At 37.6% G+C, this 23084-nt stretch overlaps 37 non-coding genes across 37 annotated transcripts; all 37 read right to left on the reverse strand.

The window, feature by feature from the left end:
• Positions 1-239: 239 nt before the first annotated feature.
• On the reverse strand, positions 240-311 carry TRNAG-UCC (transfer RNA glycine (anticodon UCC)). Its single transcript has one exon. It is a non-coding gene; the product is annotated as a tRNA-Gly (tRNA).
• Positions 312-739: 428 nt separating this feature from the next.
• TRNAG-UCC (transfer RNA glycine (anticodon UCC)) lies at positions 740-811 on the reverse strand. Its single transcript has one exon. It is a non-coding gene; the product is annotated as a tRNA-Gly (tRNA).
• A 1428-nt stretch (positions 812-2239) lies between these two features.
• TRNAG-UCC (transfer RNA glycine (anticodon UCC)) lies at positions 2240-2311 on the reverse strand. Its single transcript has one exon. It is a non-coding gene; the product is annotated as a tRNA-Gly (tRNA).
• A 428-nt stretch (positions 2312-2739) lies between these two features.
• Positions 2740-2811, reverse strand: TRNAG-UCC (transfer RNA glycine (anticodon UCC)). Its single transcript has one exon. It is a non-coding gene; the product is annotated as a tRNA-Gly (tRNA).
• A 428-nt stretch (positions 2812-3239) lies between these two features.
• On the reverse strand, positions 3240-3311 carry TRNAG-UCC (transfer RNA glycine (anticodon UCC)). The gene has a single exon. It is a non-coding gene; the product is annotated as a tRNA-Gly (tRNA).
• A 428-nt stretch (positions 3312-3739) lies between these two features.
• On the reverse strand, positions 3740-3811 carry TRNAG-UCC (transfer RNA glycine (anticodon UCC)). The gene has a single exon. It is a non-coding gene; the product is annotated as a tRNA-Gly (tRNA).
• Positions 3812-4739: 928 nt separating this feature from the next.
• Positions 4740-4811, reverse strand: TRNAG-UCC (transfer RNA glycine (anticodon UCC)). Its single transcript has one exon. It is a non-coding gene; the product is annotated as a tRNA-Gly (tRNA).
• A 928-nt stretch (positions 4812-5739) lies between these two features.
• TRNAG-UCC (transfer RNA glycine (anticodon UCC)) lies at positions 5740-5811 on the reverse strand. The gene has a single exon. It is a non-coding gene; the product is annotated as a tRNA-Gly (tRNA).
• Positions 5812-6239: 428 nt separating this feature from the next.
• On the reverse strand, positions 6240-6311 carry TRNAG-UCC (transfer RNA glycine (anticodon UCC)). Its single transcript has one exon. It is a non-coding gene; the product is annotated as a tRNA-Gly (tRNA).
• A 428-nt stretch (positions 6312-6739) lies between these two features.
• Positions 6740-6811, reverse strand: TRNAG-UCC (transfer RNA glycine (anticodon UCC)). Its single transcript has one exon. It is a non-coding gene; the product is annotated as a tRNA-Gly (tRNA).
• A 428-nt stretch (positions 6812-7239) lies between these two features.
• Positions 7240-7311, reverse strand: TRNAG-UCC (transfer RNA glycine (anticodon UCC)). The gene has a single exon. It is a non-coding gene; the product is annotated as a tRNA-Gly (tRNA).
• A 428-nt stretch (positions 7312-7739) lies between these two features.
• On the reverse strand, positions 7740-7811 carry TRNAG-UCC (transfer RNA glycine (anticodon UCC)). Its single transcript has one exon. It is a non-coding gene; the product is annotated as a tRNA-Gly (tRNA).
• A 428-nt stretch (positions 7812-8239) lies between these two features.
• TRNAG-UCC (transfer RNA glycine (anticodon UCC)) lies at positions 8240-8311 on the reverse strand. The gene has a single exon. It is a non-coding gene; the product is annotated as a tRNA-Gly (tRNA).
• A 428-nt stretch (positions 8312-8739) lies between these two features.
• Positions 8740-8811, reverse strand: TRNAG-UCC (transfer RNA glycine (anticodon UCC)). Its single transcript has one exon. It is a non-coding gene; the product is annotated as a tRNA-Gly (tRNA).
• Positions 8812-9239: 428 nt separating this feature from the next.
• On the reverse strand, positions 9240-9311 carry TRNAG-UCC (transfer RNA glycine (anticodon UCC)). Its single transcript has one exon. It is a non-coding gene; the product is annotated as a tRNA-Gly (tRNA).
• Positions 9312-9739: 428 nt separating this feature from the next.
• TRNAG-UCC (transfer RNA glycine (anticodon UCC)) lies at positions 9740-9811 on the reverse strand. Its single transcript has one exon. It is a non-coding gene; the product is annotated as a tRNA-Gly (tRNA).
• Positions 9812-10739: 928 nt separating this feature from the next.
• TRNAV-UAC (transfer RNA valine (anticodon UAC)) lies at positions 10740-10811 on the reverse strand. Its single transcript has one exon. It is a non-coding gene; the product is annotated as a tRNA-Val (tRNA).
• A 428-nt stretch (positions 10812-11239) lies between these two features.
• Positions 11240-11311, reverse strand: TRNAE-UUC (transfer RNA glutamic acid (anticodon UUC)). The gene has a single exon. It is a non-coding gene; the product is annotated as a tRNA-Glu (tRNA).
• Positions 11312-11742: 431 nt separating this feature from the next.
• Positions 11743-11814, reverse strand: TRNAG-UCC (transfer RNA glycine (anticodon UCC)). Its single transcript has one exon. It is a non-coding gene; the product is annotated as a tRNA-Gly (tRNA).
• A 428-nt stretch (positions 11815-12242) lies between these two features.
• TRNAG-UCC (transfer RNA glycine (anticodon UCC)) lies at positions 12243-12314 on the reverse strand. Its single transcript has one exon. It is a non-coding gene; the product is annotated as a tRNA-Gly (tRNA).
• Positions 12315-12742: 428 nt separating this feature from the next.
• TRNAG-UCC (transfer RNA glycine (anticodon UCC)) lies at positions 12743-12814 on the reverse strand. Its single transcript has one exon. It is a non-coding gene; the product is annotated as a tRNA-Gly (tRNA).
• A 428-nt stretch (positions 12815-13242) lies between these two features.
• TRNAG-UCC (transfer RNA glycine (anticodon UCC)) lies at positions 13243-13314 on the reverse strand. The gene has a single exon. It is a non-coding gene; the product is annotated as a tRNA-Gly (tRNA).
• Positions 13315-14242: 928 nt separating this feature from the next.
• Positions 14243-14314, reverse strand: TRNAG-UCC (transfer RNA glycine (anticodon UCC)). Its single transcript has one exon. It is a non-coding gene; the product is annotated as a tRNA-Gly (tRNA).
• Positions 14315-14742: 428 nt separating this feature from the next.
• TRNAG-UCC (transfer RNA glycine (anticodon UCC)) lies at positions 14743-14814 on the reverse strand. Its single transcript has one exon. It is a non-coding gene; the product is annotated as a tRNA-Gly (tRNA).
• Positions 14815-15242: 428 nt separating this feature from the next.
• On the reverse strand, positions 15243-15314 carry TRNAG-UCC (transfer RNA glycine (anticodon UCC)). The gene has a single exon. It is a non-coding gene; the product is annotated as a tRNA-Gly (tRNA).
• Positions 15315-16242: 928 nt separating this feature from the next.
• On the reverse strand, positions 16243-16314 carry TRNAV-UAC (transfer RNA valine (anticodon UAC)). Its single transcript has one exon. It is a non-coding gene; the product is annotated as a tRNA-Val (tRNA).
• Positions 16315-16742: 428 nt separating this feature from the next.
• TRNAG-UCC (transfer RNA glycine (anticodon UCC)) lies at positions 16743-16814 on the reverse strand. Its single transcript has one exon. It is a non-coding gene; the product is annotated as a tRNA-Gly (tRNA).
• A 428-nt stretch (positions 16815-17242) lies between these two features.
• On the reverse strand, positions 17243-17314 carry TRNAG-UCC (transfer RNA glycine (anticodon UCC)). Its single transcript has one exon. It is a non-coding gene; the product is annotated as a tRNA-Gly (tRNA).
• A 928-nt stretch (positions 17315-18242) lies between these two features.
• On the reverse strand, positions 18243-18314 carry TRNAG-UCC (transfer RNA glycine (anticodon UCC)). Its single transcript has one exon. It is a non-coding gene; the product is annotated as a tRNA-Gly (tRNA).
• A 428-nt stretch (positions 18315-18742) lies between these two features.
• TRNAG-UCC (transfer RNA glycine (anticodon UCC)) lies at positions 18743-18814 on the reverse strand. The gene has a single exon. It is a non-coding gene; the product is annotated as a tRNA-Gly (tRNA).
• Positions 18815-19242: 428 nt separating this feature from the next.
• On the reverse strand, positions 19243-19314 carry TRNAG-UCC (transfer RNA glycine (anticodon UCC)). The gene has a single exon. It is a non-coding gene; the product is annotated as a tRNA-Gly (tRNA).
• Positions 19315-19742: 428 nt separating this feature from the next.
• On the reverse strand, positions 19743-19814 carry TRNAG-UCC (transfer RNA glycine (anticodon UCC)). The gene has a single exon. It is a non-coding gene; the product is annotated as a tRNA-Gly (tRNA).
• A 428-nt stretch (positions 19815-20242) lies between these two features.
• TRNAG-UCC (transfer RNA glycine (anticodon UCC)) lies at positions 20243-20314 on the reverse strand. Its single transcript has one exon. It is a non-coding gene; the product is annotated as a tRNA-Gly (tRNA).
• A 928-nt stretch (positions 20315-21242) lies between these two features.
• TRNAG-UCC (transfer RNA glycine (anticodon UCC)) lies at positions 21243-21314 on the reverse strand. Its single transcript has one exon. It is a non-coding gene; the product is annotated as a tRNA-Gly (tRNA).
• Positions 21315-21742: 428 nt separating this feature from the next.
• TRNAG-UCC (transfer RNA glycine (anticodon UCC)) lies at positions 21743-21814 on the reverse strand. Its single transcript has one exon. It is a non-coding gene; the product is annotated as a tRNA-Gly (tRNA).
• A 428-nt stretch (positions 21815-22242) lies between these two features.
• On the reverse strand, positions 22243-22314 carry TRNAG-UCC (transfer RNA glycine (anticodon UCC)). The gene has a single exon. It is a non-coding gene; the product is annotated as a tRNA-Gly (tRNA).
• A 428-nt stretch (positions 22315-22742) lies between these two features.
• On the reverse strand, positions 22743-22814 carry TRNAG-UCC (transfer RNA glycine (anticodon UCC)). Its single transcript has one exon. It is a non-coding gene; the product is annotated as a tRNA-Gly (tRNA).
• Between the last annotated feature and the right edge of the window lie 270 nt (positions 22815-23084).

Raw genomic sequence — 23084 nt, forward strand, 5'->3', positions numbered from 1 at the left:
ATACAGTGGTATAAAAACTGAGAATAGAAAAGACCTTCGTTTTACTTGCAAATGGCACCTCAGTGAACTGTGTAAAATGTATTTACAAATCTTTAATCAGGCAGTGGTGGAATCAAAAGTCATCTGCTAAGAAGGAATCATGATTTCTACAAAGATTTTTACATTTTCTATGGACCTTGTCATCTGAGCATATCTTAAGCAACAACTATAAGTGCGAAAACAGCACATAAGGAAAAGGATGCATTGGCCGGGAATCGAACCCGGGTCAACAGCTTGGAAGGCAGCTATGCTCACCACTATACCACCAATGCTTGAGCTCTTTTCGAATGCATATAGTGGCCAATATGGAAATCACAACAACTGTTTGAAAGATATTTATAGCCTGCGCTGTAGCACCATTGGTGGAAGATATTCAAACAAAATTGGCAAATTGCATGACATTCACAATTCAAGATTTAGGCTCATCCATACTTAAGGTTTTTATGCACCATTGAACTGATATACAGTGGTATCAAAACTGAGAAAAGAAAAGACCTTCGATTTACTTGCATATGGCACCTCAGTGAACTTTGTAAAATGTATTTACAAATCTTTAATCAGGCAGTGGTGGAATCAAAAGTCATCTGCTAAGAAGGAATAATGATTTCTACAAAGATTTTAACATTTTCTATGGACCTTGTCATCTGAGCATATCTTAAGCAACAACTATAAGTGCGAAAACAGCACATAAGGAAAAGGATGCATTGGCCGGGAATCGAACCCAGGTCAACTGCTTGGAAGGCAGCTATGCTCACCACTATACCACCAATGCTTGAGCGCTTTTTCAATGCATATAGTGGCCAATATGGAAATCACAACAACTGTTTGAAAGATATTTATAGCCTGCGCTGTAGCACCATTGGTGGAAGATATTCAAACAAAATTGGCAAATTGCATGACATTCACAATTCAAGATTTAGGCTAATCCATACTTAAGGTTTTTATGCACCATTGAACTGATATACAGTGGTATAAAAACTGAGAATAGAAAAGACCTTCGTTTTACTTGCATATGGCACCTCAGTGAACTGTGTAAAATGTATTTACAAATCTTTAATCAGGCAGTGGTGGAATCAAAAGTCATCTGCTAAGAAGGAATCATGATTTCTACAAAGATTTTAACATTTTCTATGGACCTTGTCATCTGAGCATATCTTAAGCAATAACTATAAGTGCGAAAACAGCACATAAGGAAAAGGATGCATTGGCCGGGAATCGAACCCGGGTCAACAGCTTGGAAGGCAGCTATGCTCACCACTATGAAACCAATGCTTGAGCTCTTTTCGTATGCATATAGTGGCTAATATGGAAATCACAACAACTGTTTGAAAGATATTTATAGCCTGCGCTGTAGCACCATTGGTGGAAGATATTCAAACAAAATTGGCAAATTGCATGACATTCACAATTCAAGATTTAGGCTCATCCATACTTAAGGTTTTTATGCACCATTGAACTGATATACAGTGGTATCAAAACTGAGAAAAGAAAAGACCTTTGATGTACTTGCATATGGCACCTCAGTGAACTTTGTAAAATGTGTTTACAAATCTTTAATCATGCAGTGGTGGAATCAAAAGTCATCTGCTAAGAAGGAATCATGATTTCTACAAAGATTTTAACATTTTCTATGGACCTTGTCATCTGAGCATATCTTAAGCAACAACTATAAGTGCGAAAACAGCACATAAGGAAAAGGATGCATTGGCCGGGAATCAAACCCGAGTCAATTGCTTGGAAAGCAGCTATGCTCACCACTATACCACCAATGCTTGAGCGCTTTTTCAATGCATATAGTGGCCAATATGGAAATCACAACAACTGTTTGAAAGATATTTATAGCCTGCGCTGTAGCACCATTGGTGGAAGATATTCAAACAAAATTGGCAAATTGCATGACATTCACAATTCAAGATTTAGGCTCATCCATACTTAAGGTTTTTATGCACCATTGAACTGATATACAGTGGTATCAAAACTGAGAAAAGAAAAGACCTTTGATTTACTTGCATATGGCACCTCAGTGAACTTTGTAAAATGTATTTACAAATCTTTAATCAGGCAGTGGTGGAATCAAAAGTCATCTGCTAAGAAGGAATAATGATTTCTACAAAGATTTTAACATTTTCTATGGACCTTGTCATCTGAGCATATCTTAAGCAACAACTATAAGTGCGAAAACAGCACATAAGGAAAAGGATGCATTGGCCGGGAATCGAACCCAGGTCAACTGCTTGGAAGGCAGCTATGCTCACCACTATACCACCAATGCTTGAGCGCTTTTTCAATGCATATAGTGGCCAATATGGAAATCACAACAACTGTTTGAAAGATATTTATAGCCTGCGCTGTAGCACCATTGGTGGAAGATATTCAAACAAAATTGGCAAATTGCATGACATTCACAATTCAAGATTTAGGCTCATCCATACTTAAGGTTTTTATGCACCATTGAACTGATATACAGTGGTATCAAAACTGAGAAAAGAAAAGACCTTCGATTTACTTGCATATGGCACCTCAGTGAACTTTGTAAAATGTATTTACAAATCTTTAATCAGGCAGTGGTGGAATCAAAAGTCATCTGCTAAGAAGGAATAATGATTTCTACAAAGATTTTAACATTTTCTATGGACCTTGTCATCTGAGCATATCTTAAGCAACAACTATAAGTGCGAAAACAGCACATAAGGAAAAGGATGCATTGGCCGGGAATCGAACCCAGGTCAACTGCTTGGAAGGCAGCTATGCTCACCACTATACCACCAATGCTTGAGCGCTTTTTCAATGCATATAGTGGCCAATATGGAAATCACAACAACTGTTTGAAAGATATTTATAGCCTGCGCTGTAGCACCATTGGTGGAAGATATTCAAACAAAATTGGCAAATTGCATGACATTCACAATTCAAGATTTAGGCTCATCCATACTTAAGGTTTTTATGCACCATTGAACTGATATACAGTGGTATAAAAACTGAGAATAGAAAAGACCTTCGTTTTACTTGCAAATGGCACCTCAGTGAACTGTGTAAAATGTATTTACAAATCTTTAATCAGGCAGTGGTGGAATCAAAAGTCATCTGCTAAGAAGGAATCATGATTTCTACAAAGATTTTAACATTTTCTATGGACCTTGTCATCTGAGCATATCTTAAGCAACAACTATAAGTGCGAAAACAGCACATAAGGAAAAGGATGCATTGGCCGGGAATCGAACCCGGGTCAACAGCTTGGAAGGCAGCTATGCTCACCACTATACCACCAATGCTTGAGCTCTTTTCGAATGCATATAGTGGCCAATATGGAAATCACAACAACTGTTTGAAAGATATTTATAGCCTGCGCTGTAGCACCATTGGTGGAAGATATTCAAACAAAATTGGCAAATTGCATGACATTCACAATTCAAGATTTAGGCTCATCCATACTTAAGGTTTTTATGCACCATTGAACTGATATACAGTGGTATAAAAACTGAGAATAGAAAAGACCTTCGTTTTACTTGCATATGGCACCTCAGTGAACTGTGTAAAATGTATTTACAAATCTTTAATCAGGCAGTGGTGGAATCAAAAGTCATCTGCTAAGAAGGAATCATGATTTCTACAAAGATTTTAACATTTTCTATGGACCTTGTCATCTGAGCATATCTTAAGCAATAACTATAGGTGCGAAAACAGCACATAAGGAAAAGGATGCATTGGCCGGGAATCGAACCCGGGTCAACAGCTTGGAAGGCAGCTATGCTCACCACTATGCCACCAATGCTTGAGCTCTTTTCGTATGCATATAGTGGCTAATATGGAAATCACAACAACTGTTTGAAAGATATTTATAGCCTGCGCTGTAGCACCATTGGTGGAAGATATTCAAACAAAATTGGCAAATTGCATGACATTCACAATTCAAGATTTAGGCTCATCCATACTTAAGGTTTTTATGCACCATTGAACTGATATACAGTGGTATCAAAACTGAGAAAAGAAAAGACCTTTGATGTACTTGCATATGGCACCTCAGTGAACTTTGTAAAATGTGTTTACAAATCTTTAATCATGCAGTGGTGGAATCAAAAGTCATCTGCTAAGAAGGAATCATGATTTCTACAAAGATTTTAACATTTTCTATGGACCTTGTCATCTGAGCATATCTTAAGCAACAACTATAAGTGCGAAAACAGCACATAAGGAAAAGGATGCATTGGCCGGGAATCAAACCCGAGTCAATTGCTTGGAAAGCAGCTATGCTCACCACTTTACCACCAATGCGTGAGCGCTTTTTCAATGCATATAGTGGCCAATATGGAAATCACAACAACTGTTTGAAAGATATTTATAGCCTGCGCTGTAGCACCATTGGTGGAAGATATTCAAACAAAATTGGCAAATTGCATGACATTCACAATTCAAGATTTAGGCTCATCCATACTTAAGGTTTTTATGCACCATTGAACTGATATACAGTGGTATCAAAACTGAGAAAAGAAAAGACCTTTGATTTACTTGCATATGGCACCTCAGTGAACTTTGTAAAATGTATTTACAAATCTTTAATCAGGCAGTGGTGGAATCAAAAGTCATCTGCTAAGAAGGAATAATGATTTCTACAAAGATTTTAACATTTTCTATGGACCTTGTCATCTGAGCATATCTTAAGCAACAACTATAAGTGCGAAAACAGCACATAAGGAAAAGGATGCATTGGCCGTGAATCGAACCCAGGTCAACTGCTTGGAAGGCAGCTATGCTCACCACTATACCACCAATGCTTGAGGGCTTTTTCAATGCATATAGTGGCCAATATGGAAATCACAACAACTGTTTGAAAGATATTTATAGCCTGCGCTGTAGCACCATTGGTGGAAGATATTCAAACAAAATTGGCAAATTGCATGACATTCACAATTCAAGATTTAGGCTCATCCATACTTAAGGTTTTTATGCACCATTGAACTGATATACAGTGGTATAAAAACTGAGAATAGAAAAGACCTTCGTTTTACTTGCAAATGGCACCTCAGTGAACTGTGTAAAATGTATTTACAAATCTTTAATCAGGCAGTGGTGGAATCAAAAGTCATCTGCTAAGAAGGAATCATGATTTCTACAAAGATTTTAACATTTTCTATGGACCTTGTCATCTGAGCATATCTTAAGCAACAACTATAAGTGCGAAAACAGCACATAAGGAAAAGGATGCTTTGGCCGGGAATCGAACCCGGGTCAACAGCTTGGAAGGCAGCTATGCTCACCACTATACCACCAATGCTTGAGCTCTTTTCGAATGCATATAGTGGCCAATATGGAAATCACAACAACTGTTTGAAAGATATTTATAGCCTGCGCTGTAGCACCATTGGTGGAAGATATTCAAACAAAATTGGCAAATTGCATGACATTCACAATTCAAGATTTAGGCTCATCCATACTTAAGGTTTTTATGCACCATTGAACTGATATACAGTGGTATCAAAACTGAGAAAAGAAAAGACCTTTGATTTACTTGCATATGGCACCTCAGTGAACTTTGTAAAATGTATTTACAAATCTTTAATCAGGCAGTGGTGGAATCAAAAGTCATCTGCTAAGAAGGAATAATGATTTCTACAAAGATTTTAACATTTTCTATGGACCTTGTCATCTGAGCATATCTTAAGCAACAACTATAAGTGCGAAAACAGCACATAAGGAAAAGGATGCATTGGCCGGGAATCGAACCCAGGTCAACTGCTTGGAAGGCAGCTATGCTCACCACTATACCACCAATGCTTGAGCGCTTTTTCAATGCATATAGTGGCCAATATGGAAATCACAACAACTGTTTGAAAGATATTTATAGCCTGCGCTGTAGCACCATTGGTGGAAGATATTCAAACAAAATTGGCAAATTGCATGACATTCACAATTCAAGATTTAGGCTCATCCATACTTAAGGTTTTTATGCACCATTGAACTGATATACAGTGGTATCAAAACTGAGAAAAGAAAAGACCTTCGATTTACTTGCATATGGCACCTCAGTGAACTTTGTAAAATGTATTTACAAATCTTTAATCAGGCAGTGGTGGAATCAAAAGTCATCTGCTAAGAAGGAATCATGATTTCTACAAAGATTTTAACATTTTCTATGGACCTTGTCATCTGAGCATATCTTAAGCAACAACTATAAGTGCGAAAACAGCACATAAGGAAAAGGATGCATTGGCCGGGAATCGAACCCGGGTCAACTGCTTGGAAGGCAGCTATGCTCACCACTATACCACCAATGCTTGAGCGCTTTTTCAATGCATATAGTGGCCAATATGGAAATCACAACAACTGTTTGAAAGATATTTATAGCCTGCGCTGTAGCACCATTGGTGGAAGATATTCAAACAAAATTGGCAAATTGCATGACATTCACAATTCAAGATTTAGGCTCATCCATACTTAAGGTTTTTATGCACCATTGAACTGATATACAGTGGTATCAAAACTGAGAAAAGAAAAGACCTTCGATTTACTTGCATATGGCACCTCAGTGAACTGTGTAAAATGTATTTACAAATCTTTAATCAGGCAGTGGTGGAATCAAAAGTCATCTGCTAAGAAGGAATCATGATTTCTACAAAGATTTTAACATTTTCTATGGACCTTGTCATCTGAGCATATCTTAAGCAACAACTATAAGTGCGAAAACAGCACATAAGGAAAAGGATGCATTGGCCGGGAATCGAACCCGGGTCAACAGCTTGGAAGGCAGCTATGCTCACCACTATACCACCAATGCTTGAGCTCTTTTCGAATGCATATAGTGGCCAATATGGAAATCACAACAACTGTTTGAAAGATATTTATAGCCTGCGCTGTAGCACCATTGGTGGAAGATATTCAAACAAAATTGGCAAATTGCATGACATTCACAATTCAAGATTTAGGCTCATCCATACTTAAGGTTTTTATGCACCATTGAACTGATATACAGTGGTATCAAAACTGAGAAAAGAAAAGACCTTTGATTTACTTGCATATGGCACCTCAGTGAACTTTGTAAAATGTATTTACAAATCTTTAATCAGGCAGTGGTGGAATCAAAAGTCATCTGCTAAGAAGGAATAATGATTTCTACAAAGATTTTAACATTTTCTATGGACCTTGTCATCTGAGCATATCTTAAACAACAACTATAAGTGCGAAAACAGCACATAAGGAAAAGGATGCATTGGCCGGGAATCGAACCCAGGTCAACTGCTTGGAAGGCAGCTATGCTCACCACTATACCACCAATGCTTGAGCGCTTTTTCAATGCATATAGTGGCCAATATGGAAATCACAACAACTGTTTGAAAGATATTTATAGCCTGCGCTGTAGCACCATTGGTGGAAGATATTCAAACAAAATTGGCAAATTGCATGACATTCACAATTCAAGATTTAGGCTCATCCATACTTAAGGTTTTTATGCACCATTGAACTGATATACAGTGGTATCAAAACTGAGAAAAGAAAAGACCTTCGATTTACTTGTATATGGCACCTCAGTGAACTTTGTAAAATGTATTTACAAATCTTTAATCAGGCAGTGGTGGAATCAAAAGTCATCTGCTAAGAAGGAATTATGATTTCTACAAAGATTTTAACATTTTCTATGGACCTTGTCATCTGAGCATATCTTAAGCAACAACTATAAGTGCGAAAACAGCACATAAGGAAAAGGATGCATTGGCCGGGAATCGAACCCGGGTCAACTGCTTGGAAGGCAGCTATGCTCACCACTATACCACCAATGCTTGAGCGCTTTTTCAATGCATATAGTGGCCAATATGGAAATCACAACAACTGTTTGAAAGATATTTATAGCCTGCGCTGTAGCACCATTGGTGGAAGATATTCAAACAAAATTGGCAAATTGCATGACATTCACAATTCAAGATTTAGGCTCATCCATACTTAAGGTTTTTATGCACCATTGAACTGATATACAGTGGTATCAAAACTGAGAAAAGAAAAGACCTTCGATTTACTTGCATATGGCACCTCAGTGAACTTTGTAAAATGTATTTACAAATCTTTAATCAGGCAGTGGTGGAATCAAAAGTCATCTGCTAAGAAGGAATAATGATTTCTACAAAGATTTTAACATTTTCTATGGACCTTGTCATCTGAGCATATCTTAAGCAACAACTATAAGTGCGAAAACAGCACATAAGGAAAAGGATGCATTGGCCGGGAATCGAACCCAGGTCAACTGCTTGGAAGGCAGCTATGCTCACCACTATACCACCAATGCTTGAGCGCTTTTTCAATGCATATAGTGGCCAATATGGAAATCACAACAACTGTTTGAAAGATATTTATAGCCTGCGCTGTAGCACCATTGGTGGAAGATATTCAAACAAAATTGGCAAATTGCATGACATTCACAATTCAAGATTTAGGCTCATCCATACTTAAGGTTTTTATGCACCATTGAACTGATATACAGTGGTATAAAAACTGAGAATAGAAAAGACCTTCGTTTTACTTGCAAATGGCACCTCAGTGAACTGTGTAAAATGTATTTACAAATCTTTAATCAGGCAGTGGTGGAATCAAAAGTCATCTGCTAAGAAGGAATCATGATTTCTACAAAGATTTTAACATTTTCTATGGACCTTGTCATCTGAGCATATCTTAAGCAACAACTATAAGTGCGAAAACAGCACATAAGGAAAAGGATGCATTGGCCGGGAATCGAACCCGGGTCAACAGCTTGGAAGGCAGCTATGCTCACCACTATACCACCAATGCTTGAGCTCTTTTCGAATGCATATAGTGGCCAATATGGAAATCACAACAACTGTTTGAAAGATATTTATAGCCTGCGCTGTAGCACCATTGGTGGAAGATATTCAAACAAAATTGGCAAATTGCATGACATTCACAATTCAAGATTTAGGCTCATCCATACTTAAGGTTTTTATGCACCATTGAACTGATATACAGTGGTATCAAAACTGAGAAAAGAAAAGACCTTCGATTTACTTGCATATGGCACCTCAGTGAACTTTGTAAAATGTATTTACAAATCTTTAATCAGGCAGTGGTGGAATCAAAAGTCATCTGCTAAGAAGGAATAATGATTTCTACAAAGATTTTAACATTTTCTATGGACCTTGTCATCTGAGCATATCTTAAGCAACAACTATAAGTGCGAAAACAGCACATAAGGAAAAGGATGCATTGGCCGGGAATCGAACCCAGGTCAACTGCTTGGAAGGCAGCTATGCTCACCACTATACCACCAATGCTTGAGCGCTTTTTCAATGCATATAGTGGCCAATATGGAAATCACAACAACTGTTTGAAAGATATTTATAGCCTGCGCTGTAGCACCATTGGTGGAAGATATTCAAACAAAATTGGCAAATTGCATGACATTCACAATTCAAGATTTAGGCTAATCCATACTTAAGGTTTTTATGCACCATTGAACTGATATACAGTGGTATAAAAACTGAGAATAGAAAAGACCTTCGTTTTACTTGCATATGGCACCTCAGTGAACTGTGTAAAATGTATTTACAAATCTTTAATCAGGCAGTGGTGGAATCAAAAGTCATCTGCTAAGAAGGAATCATGATTTCTACAAAGATTTTAACATTTTCTATGGACCTTGTCATCTGAGCATATCTTAAGCAATAACTATAAATGCGAAAACAGCACATAAGGAAAAGGATGCATTGGCCGGGAATCGAACCCGGGTCAACAGCTTGGAAGGCAGCTATGCTCACCACTATGCCACCAATGCTTGAGCTCTTTTCGTATGCATGTAGTGGCCAATATGGAAATCACAACAACTGTTTGAAAGATATTTATAGCCTGCGCTGTAGCACCATTGGTGGAAGATATTCAAACAAAATTGGCAAATTGCATGACATTCACAATTCAAGATTTAGGCTCATCCATACTTAAGGTTTTTATGCACCATTGAACTGATATACAGTGGTATCAAAACTGAGAAAAGAAAAGACCTTTGATGTACTTGCATATGGCACCTCAGTGAACTTTGTAAAATGTGTTTACAAATCTTTAATCATGCAGTGGTGGAATCAAAAGTCATCTGCTAAGAAGGAATCATGATTTCTACAAAGATTTTAACATTTTCTATGGACCTTGTCATCTGAGCATATCTTAAGCAACAACTATAAGTGCGAAAACAGCACATAAGGAAAAGGATGCATTGGCCGGGAATCAAACCCGAGTCAATTGCTTGGAAAGCAGCTATGCTCACCACTATACCACCAATGCTTGAGCGCTTTTTCAATGCATATAGTGGCCAATATGGAAATCACAACAACTGTTTGAAAGATATTTATAGCCTGCGCTGTAGCACCATTGGTGGAAGATATTCAAACAAAATTGGCAAATTGCATGACATTCACAATTCAAGATTTAGGCTCATCCATACTTAAGGTTTTTATGCACCATTGTACTGATATACAGTGGTATCAAAACTGAGAAAAGAAAAGACCTTTGATTTACTTGCATATGGCACCTCAGTGAACTTTGTAAAATGTATTTACAAATATTTAATCAGGCAGTGGTGGAATCAAAAGTCATCTGCTAAGAAGGAATCATGATTTCTACAAAGATTTTAACATTTTCTATGGACCTTGTCATCTGAGCATATCTTAAGCAACAACTATAAGTGCGAAAACAGCACATAAGGAAAAGGATGCATTGGCCGGGAATCAAACCCGGGTCAACTGCTTGTAAGGCAGCTATGCTCACCACTATACCACCAATGCTTGAGCGCTTTTTCAATGCATATAGTGGCCAATATGGAAATCACAACAACTGTTTGAAAGATATTTATAGCCTGCGCTGTAGCACCATTGGTGGAAGATATTCAAACAAAATTGGCAAATTGCATGACATTCACAATTCAAGATTTAGGCTCATCCATACTTAAGGTTTTTATGCACCATTGAACTGATATCCAGTGGTATAAAAACTGAGAATAGAAAAGACCTTCGTTTTACTTGCATATGGCACCTCAGTGAACTGTGTAAAATGTATTTACAAATCTTTAATCAGGCAGTGGTGGAATCAAAAGTCATCTGCTAAGAAGGAATCATGATTTCTACAAAGATTTTAACATTTTCTATGGACCTTGTCATCTGAGCATATCTTAAGCAACAACTATAAGTGCGAAAACAGCACATAAGGAAAAGGATGCATTGGCCGGGAATCGAACCCGGGTCAACAGCTTGAAATGCAACTATGCTCACCACTATACCACCAATGCTTGAGCTCTTTTCGAATGCTGCATATAGTGGCCAATATGGAAATCACAACAACTGTTTGAAAGATATTTATAGCCTGCGCTGTAGCACCATTGGTGGAAGATATTCAAACAAAATTGGCAAATTGCATGACATTCACAATTCAAGATTTAGGCTCATCCATACTTAAGGTTTTTATGCACCATTGAACTGATATACAGTGGTATCAAAACTGAGAAAAGAAAAAACCTTCGATTTACTTGCATATGGCACCTCAGTGAACTTTGTAAAATGTATTTACAAATCTTTAATCAGGCAGTGGTGGAATCAAAAGTCATCTGCTAAGAAGGAATAATGATTTCTACAAAGATTTTAACATTTTCTATGGACCTTGTCATCTGAGCATATCTTAAGCAATAACTATAAGTGCGAAAACAGCACATAAGGAAAAGGATGCATTGGCCGGGAATCGAACCCGGGTCAACAGCTTGGAAGGCAGCTATGCTCACCACTATACCACCAATGCTTGAGCTCTTTTCGAATGCATATAGTGGCCAATATGGAAATCACAACAACTGTTTGAAAGATATTTATAGCCTGCGCTGTAGCACCATTGGTGGAAGATATTCAAACAAAATTGGCAAATTGCATGACATTCACAATTCAAGATTTAGGCTCATCCATACTTAAGGTTTTTATGCACCATTGAACTGATATACAGTGGTATCAAAACTGAGAAAAGAAAAGACCTTTGATGTACTTGCATATGACACCTCAGTGAACTTTGTAAAATGTGTTTACAAATCTTTAATCATGCAGTGGTGGAATCAAAAGTCATCTGCTAAGAAGGAATCATGATTTCTACAAAGATTTTAACATTTTCTATGGACCTTGTCATCTGAGCATATCTTAAGCAACAACTATAAGTGCGAAAACAGCACATAAGGAAAAGGATGCATTGGCCGGGAATCGAACCCGGGTCAACTGCTTGGAAGGCAGCTATGCTCACCACTATACCACCAATGCTTGAGCGCTTTTTCAATGCATATAGTGGCCAATATGGAAGTCACAACAACTGTTTGAAAGATATTTATAGCCTGCGCTGTAGCACCATTGGTGGAAGATATTCAAACAAAATTGGCAAATTGCATGACATTCACAATTCAAGATTTAGGCTCATCCATACTTAAGGTTTTTATGCACCATTGAACTGATATACAGTGGTATCAAAACTGAGAGAAGAAAAGACCTTCGATTTACTTGCATATGGCACCTCAGTGAACTTTGTAAAATGTATTTACAAATCTTTAATCAGGCAGTGGTGGAATCAAAAGTCATCTGCTAAGAAGGAATAATGATTTCTACAAAGATTTTAACATTTTCTATGGACCTTGTCATCTGAGCATATCTTAAGCAACAACTATAAGTGCGAAAACAGCACATAAGGAAAAGGATGCATTGGCCGGGAATCGAACCCAGGTCAACTGCTTGGAAGGCAGCTATGCTCACCACTATACCACCAATGCTTGAGCGCTTTTTCAATGCATATAGTGGCCAATATGGAAATCACAACAACTGTTTGAAAGATATTTATAGCCTGCGCTGTAGCACCATTGGTGGAAGATATTCAAACAAAATTGGCAAATTGCATGACATTCACAATTCAAGATTTAGGCTCATCCATACTTAAGGTTTTTATGCACCATTGAACTGATATACAGTGGTATAAAAACTGAGAATAGAAAAGACCTTCGTTTTACTTGCAAATGGCACCTCAGTGAACTGTGTAAAATGTATTTACAAATCTTTAATCAGGCAGTGGTGGAATCAAAAGTCATCTGCTAAGAAGGAATCATGATTTCTACAAAGATTTTAACATTTTCTATGGACCTTGTCATCTGAGCATATCTTAAGCAACAACTATAAGTGCGAAAACAGCACATAAGGAAAAGGATGCATTGGCCGGGAATCGAACCCGGGTCAACAGCTTGGAAGGCAGCTATGCTCACCACTATACCACCAAAGCTTGAGCTCTTTTCGAATGCATATAGTGGCCAATATGGAAATCACAACAACTGTTTGAAAGATATTTATAGCCTGCGCTGTAGCACCATTGGTGGAAGATATTCAAACAAAATTGGCAAATTGCATGACATTCACAATTCAAGATTTAGGCTCATCCATACTTAAGGTTTTTATGCACCATTGAACTGATATACAGTGGTATAAAAACTGAGAATAGAAAAGACCTTCGTTTTACTTGCAAATGGCACCTCAGTGAACTGTGTAAAATGTATTTACAAATCTTTAATCAGGCAGTGGTGGAATCAAAAGTCATCTGCTAAGAAGGAATCATGATTTCTACAAAGATTTTAACATTTTCTATGGACCTTGTCATCTGAGCATATCTTAAGCAACAACTATAAGTGCGAAAACAGCACATAAGGAAAAGGATGCATTGGCCGGGAATCGAACCCGAGTCAATTGCTTGGAAAGCAGCTATGCTCAGCACTATACCACCAATGCTTGAGCGCTTTTTCAATGCATATAGTGGCCAATATGGAAATCACAACAACTGTTTGAAAGATATTTATAGCCTGCGCTGTAGCACCATTGGTGGAAGATATTCAAACAAAATTGGCAAATTGCATGACATTCACAATTCAAGATTTAGGCTCATCCATACTTAAGGTTTTTATGCACCATTGAACTGATATACAGTGGTATCAAAACTGAGAAAAGAAAAGACCTTCGATTTACTTGCATATGGCACCTCAGTGAACTGTGTAAAATGTATTTACAAATCTTTAATCAGGCAGTGGTGGAATCAAAAGTCATCTGCTAAGAAGGAATCATGATTTCTACAAAGATTTTAACATTTTCTATGGACCTTGTCATCTGAGCATATCTTAAGCAACAACTATAAGTGCGAAAACAGCACATAAGGAAAAGGATGCATTGGCCGGGAATCGAACCCGGGTCAACAGCTTGGAAGGCAGCTATGCTCACCACTATACCACCAATGCTTGAGCTCTTTTCGAATGCATATAGTGGCCAATATGGAAATCACAACAACTGTTTGAAAGATATTTATAGCCTGCGCTGTAGCACCATTGGTGGAAGATATTCAAACAAAATTGGCAAATTGCATGACATTCACAATTCAAGATTTAGGCTCATCCATACTTAAGGTTTTTATGCACCATTGAACTGATATACAGTGGTATCAAAACTGAGAAAAGAAAAGACCTTCGATTTACTTGCATATGGCACCTCAGTGAACTTTGTAAAATGTATTTACAAATCTTTAATCAGGCAGTGGTGGAATCAAAAGTCATCTGCTAAGAAGGAATAATGATTTCTACAAAGATTTTAACATTTTCTATGGACCTTGTCATCTGAGCATATCTTAAGCAACAACTATAAGTGCGAAAACAGCACATAAGGAAAAGGATGCATTGGCCGGGAATCGAACCCAGGTCAACTGCTTGGAAGGCAGCTATGCTCACCACTATACCACCAATGCTTGAGCGCTTTTTCAATGCATATAGTGGCCAATATGGAAATCACAACAACTGTTTGAAAGATATTTATAGCCTGCGCTGTAGCACCATTGGTGGAAGATATTCAAACAAAATTGGCAAATTGCATGACATTCACAATTCAAGATTTAGGCTAATCCATACTTAAGGTATTTATGCACCATTGAACTGATATACAGTGGTATAAAAACTGAGAATAGAAAAGACCTTCGTTTTACTTGCATATGGCACCTCAGTGAACTGTGTAAAATGTATTTACAAATCTTTAATCAGGCAGTGGTGGAATCAAAAGTCATCTGCTAAGAAGGAATCATGATTTCTACAAAGATTTTAACATTTTCTATGGACCTTGTCATCTGAGCATATCTTAAGCAATAACTATAAGTGCGAAAACAGCACATAAGGAAAAGGATGCATTGGCCGGGAATCGAACCCGGGTCAACAGCTTGGAAGGCAGCTATGCTCACCACTATGCCACCAATGCTTGAGCTCTTTTCGTATGCATATAGTGGCTAATATGGAAATCACAACAACTGTTTGAAAGATATTTATAGCCTGCGCTGTAGCACCATTGGTGGAAGATATTCAAACAAAATTGGCAAATTGCATGACATTCACAATTCAAGATTTAGGCTCATCCATACTTAAGGTTTTTATGCACCATTGAACTGATATACAGTGGTATCAAAACTGAGAAAAGAAAAGACCTTTGATGTACTTGCATATGGCACCTCAGTAAACTTTGTAAAATGTGTTTACAAATCTTTAATCATGCAGTGGTGGAATCAAAAGTCATCTGCTAAGAAGGAATCATGATTTCTACAAAGATTTTAACATTTTCTATGGACCTTGTCATCTGAGCATATCTTAAGCAACAACTATAAGTGCGAAAACAGCACATAAGGAAAAGGATGCATTGGCCGGGAATCAAACCCGAGTCAATTGCTTGGAAAGCAGCTATGCTCACCACTATACCACCAATGCTTGAGCGCTTTTTCAATGCATATAGTGGCCAATATGGAAATCACAACAACTGTTTGAAAGATATTTATAGCCTGCGCTGTAGCACCATTGGTGGAAGATATTCAAACAAAATTGGCAAATTGCATGACATTCACAATTCAAGATTTAGGCTCATCCATACTTAAGGTTTTTATGCACCATTGAACTGATATACAGTGGTATCAAAACTGAGAAAAGAAAAGACCTTTGATTTACTTGCATATGGCACCTCAGTGAACTTTGTAAAATGTATTTACAAATCTTTAATCAGGCAGTGGTGGAATCAAAAGTCATCTGCTAAGAAGGAATCATGATTTCTACAAAGATTTTAACATTTTCTATGGACCTTGTCATCTGAGCATATCTTAAGCAACAACTATAAGTGCGAAAACAGCACATAAGGAAAAGGATGCATTGGCCGGGAATCAAACCCGGGTCAACTGCTTGTAAGGCAGCTATGCTCACCACTATACCACCAATGCTTGAGCGCTTTTTCAATGCATATAGTGGCCAATATGGAAATCACAACAACTGTTTGAAAGATATTTATAGCCTGCGCTGTAGCACCATTGGTGGAAGATATTCAAACAAAATTGGCAAATTGCATGACATTCAAAATTCAAGATTTAGGCTCATCCATACTTAAGGTTTTTATGCACCATTGAACTGATATCCAGTGGTATAAAAACTGAGAATAGAAAAGACCTTCGTTTTACTTGCATATGGCACCTCAGTGAACTGTGTAAAATGTATTTACAAATCTTTAATCAGGCAGTGGTGGAATCAAAAGTCATCTGCTAAGAAGGAATCATGATTTCTACAAAGATTTTAACATTTTCTATGGACCTTGTCATCTGAGCATATCTTAAGCAACAACTATAAGTGCGAAAACAGCACATAAGGAAAAGGATGCATTGGCCGGGAATCGAACCCGGGTCAACAGCTTGGAAGGCAACTATGCTCACCACTATACCACCAATGCTTGAGCTCTTTTCGAATGCATATAGTGGCCAATATGGAAATCACAACAACTGTTTGAAAGATATTTATAGCCTGCGCTGTAGCACCATTGGTGGAAGATATTCAAACAAAATTGGCAAATTGCATGACATTCACAATTCAAGATTTAGGCTCATCCATACTTAAGGTTTTTATGCACCATTGAACTGATATACAGTGGTATCAAAACTGAGAAAAGAAAAGACCTTCGATTTACTTGCATATGGCACCTCAGTGAACTTTGTAAAATGTATTTACAAATCTTTAATCAGGCAGTGGTGGAATCAAAAGTCATCTGCTAAGAAGGAATAATGATTTCTACAAAGATTTTAACATTTTCTATGGACCTTGTCATCTGAGCATATCTTAAGCAACAACTATAAGTGCGAAAACAGCACATAAGGAAAAGGATGCATTGGCCGGGAATCGAACCCGGGTCAACAGCTTGGAAGGCAGCTATGCTCACCACTATACCACCAATGCTTGAGCTCTTTTCGAATGCATATAGTGGCCAATATGGAAATCACAACAACTGTTTGATAGATATTTATAGCCTGCGCTGTAGCACCATTGGTGGAAGATATTCAAACAAAATTGGCAAATTGCATGACATTCACAATTCAAGATTTAGGCTCATCCATACTTAAGGTTTTTATGCACCATTGAACTGATATACAGTGGTATCAAAACTGAGAACAGAAAAGACCTTTGATGTACTTGCATATGGCACCTCAGTGAACTTTGTAAAATGTGTTTACAAATCTTTAATCATGCAGTGGTGGAATCAAAAGTCATCTGCTAAGAAGGAATCATGATTTCTACAAAGATTTTAACATTTTCTATGGACCTTGTCATCTGAGCATATCTTAAGCAACAACTATAAGTGCGAAAACAGCACATAAGGAAAAGGATGCATTGGCTGGGAATCGAACCCGAGTCAATTGCTTGGAAAGCAGTTATGCTCACCACTATACCACCAATGCTTGAGCGCTTTTTCAATGCATATAGTGGCCAATATGGAAATCACAACAACTGTTTGAAAGATATTTATAGCCTGCGCTGTAGCACCATTGGTGGAAGATATTCAAACAAAATTGGCAAATTGCATGACATTCACAATTCAAGATTTAGGCTCATCCATACTTAAGGTTTTTATGCACCATTGAACTGATATACAGTGGTATCAAAACTGAGAAAAGAAAAGACCTTCGATTTACTTGCATATGGCACCTCAGTGAACTTTGTAAAATGTATTTACAAATCTTTAATCAGGCAGTGGTGGAATCAAAAGTCATCTGCTAAGAAGGAATAATGATTTCTACAAAGATTTTAACATTTTCTATGGACCTTGTCATCTGAGCATATCTTAAGCAACAACTATAAGTGCGAAAACAGCACAAAAGGAAAAGGATGCATTGGCCGGGAATCGAACCCAGGTCAACTGTTTGGAAGGCAGCTATGCTCACCACTATACCACCAATGCTTGAGCGCTTTTTCAATGCATATAGTGGCCAATATGGAAATCACAACAACTGTTTGAAAGATATTTATAGCCTGCGCTGTAGCACCATTGGTGGAAGATATTCAAACAAAATTGGCAAATTGCATGACATTCACAATTCAAGATTTAGGCTCATACATACTTAAGGTTTTTATGCACCATTGAACTGATATACAGTGGTATCAAAACTGAGAGAAGAAAAGACCTTCGATTTACTTGCATATGGCACCTCAGTGAACTTTGTAAAATGTATTTACAAATCTTTAATCAGGCAGTGGTGGAATCAAAAGTCATCTGCTAAGAAGGAATAATGATTTCTACAAAGATTTTAACATTTTCTATGGACCTTGTCATCTGAGCATATCTTAAGCAACAACTATAAGTGCGAAAACAGCACATAAGGAAAAGGATGCATTGGCCGGGAATCGAACCCAGGTCAACTGCTTGGAAGGCAGCTATGCTCACCACTATACCACCAATGCTTGAGCGCTTTTTCAATGCATATAGTGGCCAATATGGAAATCACAACAACTGTTTGAAAGATATTTATAGCCTGCGCTGTAGCACCATTGGTGGAAGATATTCAAACAAAATTGGCAAATTGCATGACATTCACAATTCAAGATTTAGGCTCATCCATACTTAAGGTTTTTATGCACCATTGAACTGATATACAGTGGTATAAAAACTGAGAATAGAAAAGACCTTCGTTTTACTTGCAAATGGCACCTCAGTGAACTGTGTAAAATGTATTTACAAATCTTTAATCAGGCAGTGGTGGAATCAAAAGTCATCTGCTAAGAAGGAATCATGATTTCTACAAAGATTTTAACATTTTCTATGGACCTTGTCATCTGAGCATATCTTAAGCAACAACTATAAGTGCGAAAACAGCACATAAGGAAAAGGATGCATTGGCCGGGAATCGAACCCGGGTCAACAGCTTGGAAGGCAGCTATGCTCACCACTATACCACCAAAGCTTGAGCTCTTTTCGAATGCATATAGTGGCCAATATGGAAATCACAACAACTGTTTGAAAGATATTTATAGCCTGCGCTGTAGCACCATTGGTGGAAGATATTCAAACAAAATTGGCAAATTGCATGACATTCACAATTCAAGATTTAGGCTCATCCATACTTAAGGTTTTTATGCACCATTGAACTGATATACAGTGGTATCAAAACTGAGAAAAGAAAAGACCTTCGATTTACTTGCATATGGCACCTCAGTGAACTTTGTAAAATGTATTTACAAATCTTTAATCAGGCAGTGGTGGAATCAAAAGTCATCTGCTAAGAAGGAATAATGATTTCTACAAAGATTTTAACATTTTCTATGGACCTTGTCATCTGAGCATATCTTAAGCAACAACTATAAGTGCGAAAACAGCACATAAGGAAAAGGATGCATTGGCCGGGAATCGAACCCAGGTCAACTGCTTGGAAGGCAGCTATGCTCACCACTATACCACCAATGCTTGAGCGCTTTTTCAATGCATATAGTGGCCAATATGGAAATCACAACAACTGTTTGAAAGATATTTATAGCCTGCGCTGTAGCACCATTGGTGGAAGATATTCAAACAAAATTGGCAAATTGCATGACATTCACAATTCAAGATTTAGGCTAATCCATACTTAAGGTATTTATGCACCATTGAACTGATATACAGTGGTATAAAAACTGAGAATAGAAAAGACCTTCGTTTTACTTGCATATGGCACCTCAGTGAACTGTGTAAAATGTATTTACAAATCTTTAATCAGGCAGTGGTGGAATCAAAAGTCATCTGCTAAGAAGGAATCATGATTTCTACAAAGATTTTAACATTTTCTATGGACCTTGTCATCTGAGCATATCTTAAGCAATAACTATAAGTGCGAAAACAGCACATAAGGAAAAGGATGCATTGGCCGGGAATCGAACCCGGGTCAACAGCTTGGAAGGCAGCTATGCTCACCACTATGCCACCAATGCTTGAGCTCTTTTCGTATGCATATAGTGGCTAATATGGAAATCACAACAACTGTTTGAAAGATATTTATAGCCTGCGCTGTAGCACCATTGGTGGAAGATATTCAAACAAAATTGGCAAATTGCATGACATTCACAATTCAAGATTTAGGCTCATCCATACTTAAGGTTTTTATGCACCATTGAACTGATATACAGTGGTATCAAAACTGAGAAAAGAAAAGACCTTTGATGTACTTGCATATGGCACCTCAGTGAACTTTGTAAAATGTGTTTACAAATCTTTAATCATGCAGTGGTGGAATCAAAAGTCATCTGCTAAGAAGGAATCATGATTTCTACAAAGATTTTAACATTTTCTATGGACCTTGTCATCTGAGCATATCTTAAGCAACAACTATAAGTGCGAAAACAGCACATAAGGAAAAGGATGCATTGGCCGGGAATCGAACCCGAGTCAATTGCTTGGAAAGCAGCTATGCTCACCACTATACCACCAATGCTTGAGCGCTTTTTCAATGCATATAGTGGCCAATATGGAAATCACAACAACTGTTTGAAAGATATTTATAGCCTGCGCTGTAGCACCATTGGTGGAAGATATTCAAACAAAATTGGCAAATTGCATGACATTCACAATTCAAGATTTAGGCTCATCCATACTTAAGGTTTTTATGCACCATTGAACTGATATACAGTGGTATCAAAACTGAGAAAAGAAAAGACCTTCGATTTACTTGCATATGGCACCTCAGTGAACTTTGTAAAATGTATTTACAAATCTTTAATCAGGCAGTGGTGGAATCAAAAGTCATCTGCTAAGAAGGAATAATGATTTCTACAAAGATTTTAACATTTTCTATGGACCTTGTCATCTGAGCATATCTTAAGCAACAACTATAAGTGCGAAAACAGCACATAAGGAAAAGGATGCATTGGCCGGGAATCGAACCCAGGTCAACTGCTTGGAAGGCAGCTATGCTCACCACTATACCACCAATGCTTGAGCGCTTTTTCAATGCATATAGTGGCCAATATGGAAATCACAACAACTGTTTGAAAGATATTTATAGCCTGCGCTGTAGCACCATTGGTGGAAGATATTCAAACAAAATTGGCAAATTGCATGACATTCACAATTCAAGATTTAGGCTCATCCATACTTAAGGTTTTTATGCACCATTGAACTGATATACAGTGGTATAAAAACTGAGAATAGAAAAGACCTTCGTTTTACTTGCAAATGGCACCTCAGTGAACTGTGTAAAATGTATTTACAAATCTTTAATCAGGCAGTGGTGGAATCAAAAGTCATCTGCTAAGAAGGAATCATGATTTCTACAAAGATTTTAACATTTTCTATGGACCTTGTCATCTGAGCATATCTTAAGCAACAACTATAAGTGCGAAAACAGCACATAAGGAAAAGGATGCATTGGCCGGGAATCGAACCCGGGTCAACAGCTTGGAAGGCAGCTATGCTCACCACTATACCACCAATGCTTGAGCTCTTTTCGAATGCATATAGTGGCCAATATGGAAATCACAACAACTGTTTGAAAGATATTTATAGCCTGCGCTGTAGCACCATTGGTGGAAGATATTCAAACAAAATTGGCAAATTGCATGACATTCACAATTCAAGATTTAGGCTCATCCATACTTAAGGTTTTTATGCACCATTGAACTGATATACAGTGGTATCAAAACTGAGAAAAGAAAAGACCTTCGATTTACTTGCATATGGCACCTCAGTGAACTTTGTAAAATGTATTTACAAATCTTTAATCAGGCAGTGGTGGAATCAAAAGTCATCTGCTAAGAAGGAATAATGATTTCTACAAAGATTTTAACATTTTCTATGGACCTTGTCATCTGAGCATATCTTAAGCAACAACTATAAGTGCGAAAACAGCACATAAGGAAAAGGATGCATTGGCCGGGAATCGAACCCAGGTCAACTGCTTGGAAGGCAGCTATGCTCACCACTATACCACCAATGCTTGAGCGCTTTTTCAATGCATATAGTGGCCAATATGGAAATCACAACAACTGTTTGAAAGATATTTATAGCCTGCGCTGTAGCACCATTGGTGGAAGATATTCAAACAAAATTGGCAAATTGCATGACATTCACAATTCAAGATTTAGGCTAATCCATACTTAAGGTATTTATGCACCATTGAACTGATATACAGTGGTATAAAAACTGAGAATAGAAAAGACCTTCGTTTTACTTGCATATGGCACCTCAGTGAACTGTGTAAAATGTATTTACAAATCTTTAATCAGGCAGTGGTGGAATCAAAAGTCATCTGCTAAGAAGGAATCATGATTTCTACAAAGATTTTAACATTTTCTATGGACCTTGTCATCTGAGCATATCTTAAGCAATAACTATAAGTGCGAAAACAGCACATAAGGAAAAGGATGCATTGGCCGGGAATCGAACCCGGGTCAACAGCTTGGAAGGCAGCTATGCTCACCACTATGCCACCAATGCTTGAGCTCTTTTCGTATGCATATAGTGGCTAATATGGAAATCACAACAACTGTTTGAAAGATATTTATAGCCTGCGCTGTAGCACCATTGGTGGAAGATATTCAAACAAAATTGGCAAATTGCATGACATTCACAATTCAAGATTTAGGCTCATCCATACTTAAGGTTTTTATGCACCATTGAACTGATATACAGTGGTATCAAAACTGAGAAAAGAAAAGACCTTTGATGTACTTGCATATGGCACCTCAGTAAACTTTGTAAAATGTG

The sequence above is a fragment of the Pseudophryne corroboree genome, chromosome 4 (assembly GCF_028390025.1).
Source record: "Pseudophryne corroboree isolate aPseCor3 chromosome 4, aPseCor3.hap2, whole genome shotgun sequence".
Lineage (NCBI taxonomy): Eukaryota > Metazoa > Chordata > Amphibia > Anura > Myobatrachidae > Pseudophryne > Pseudophryne corroboree.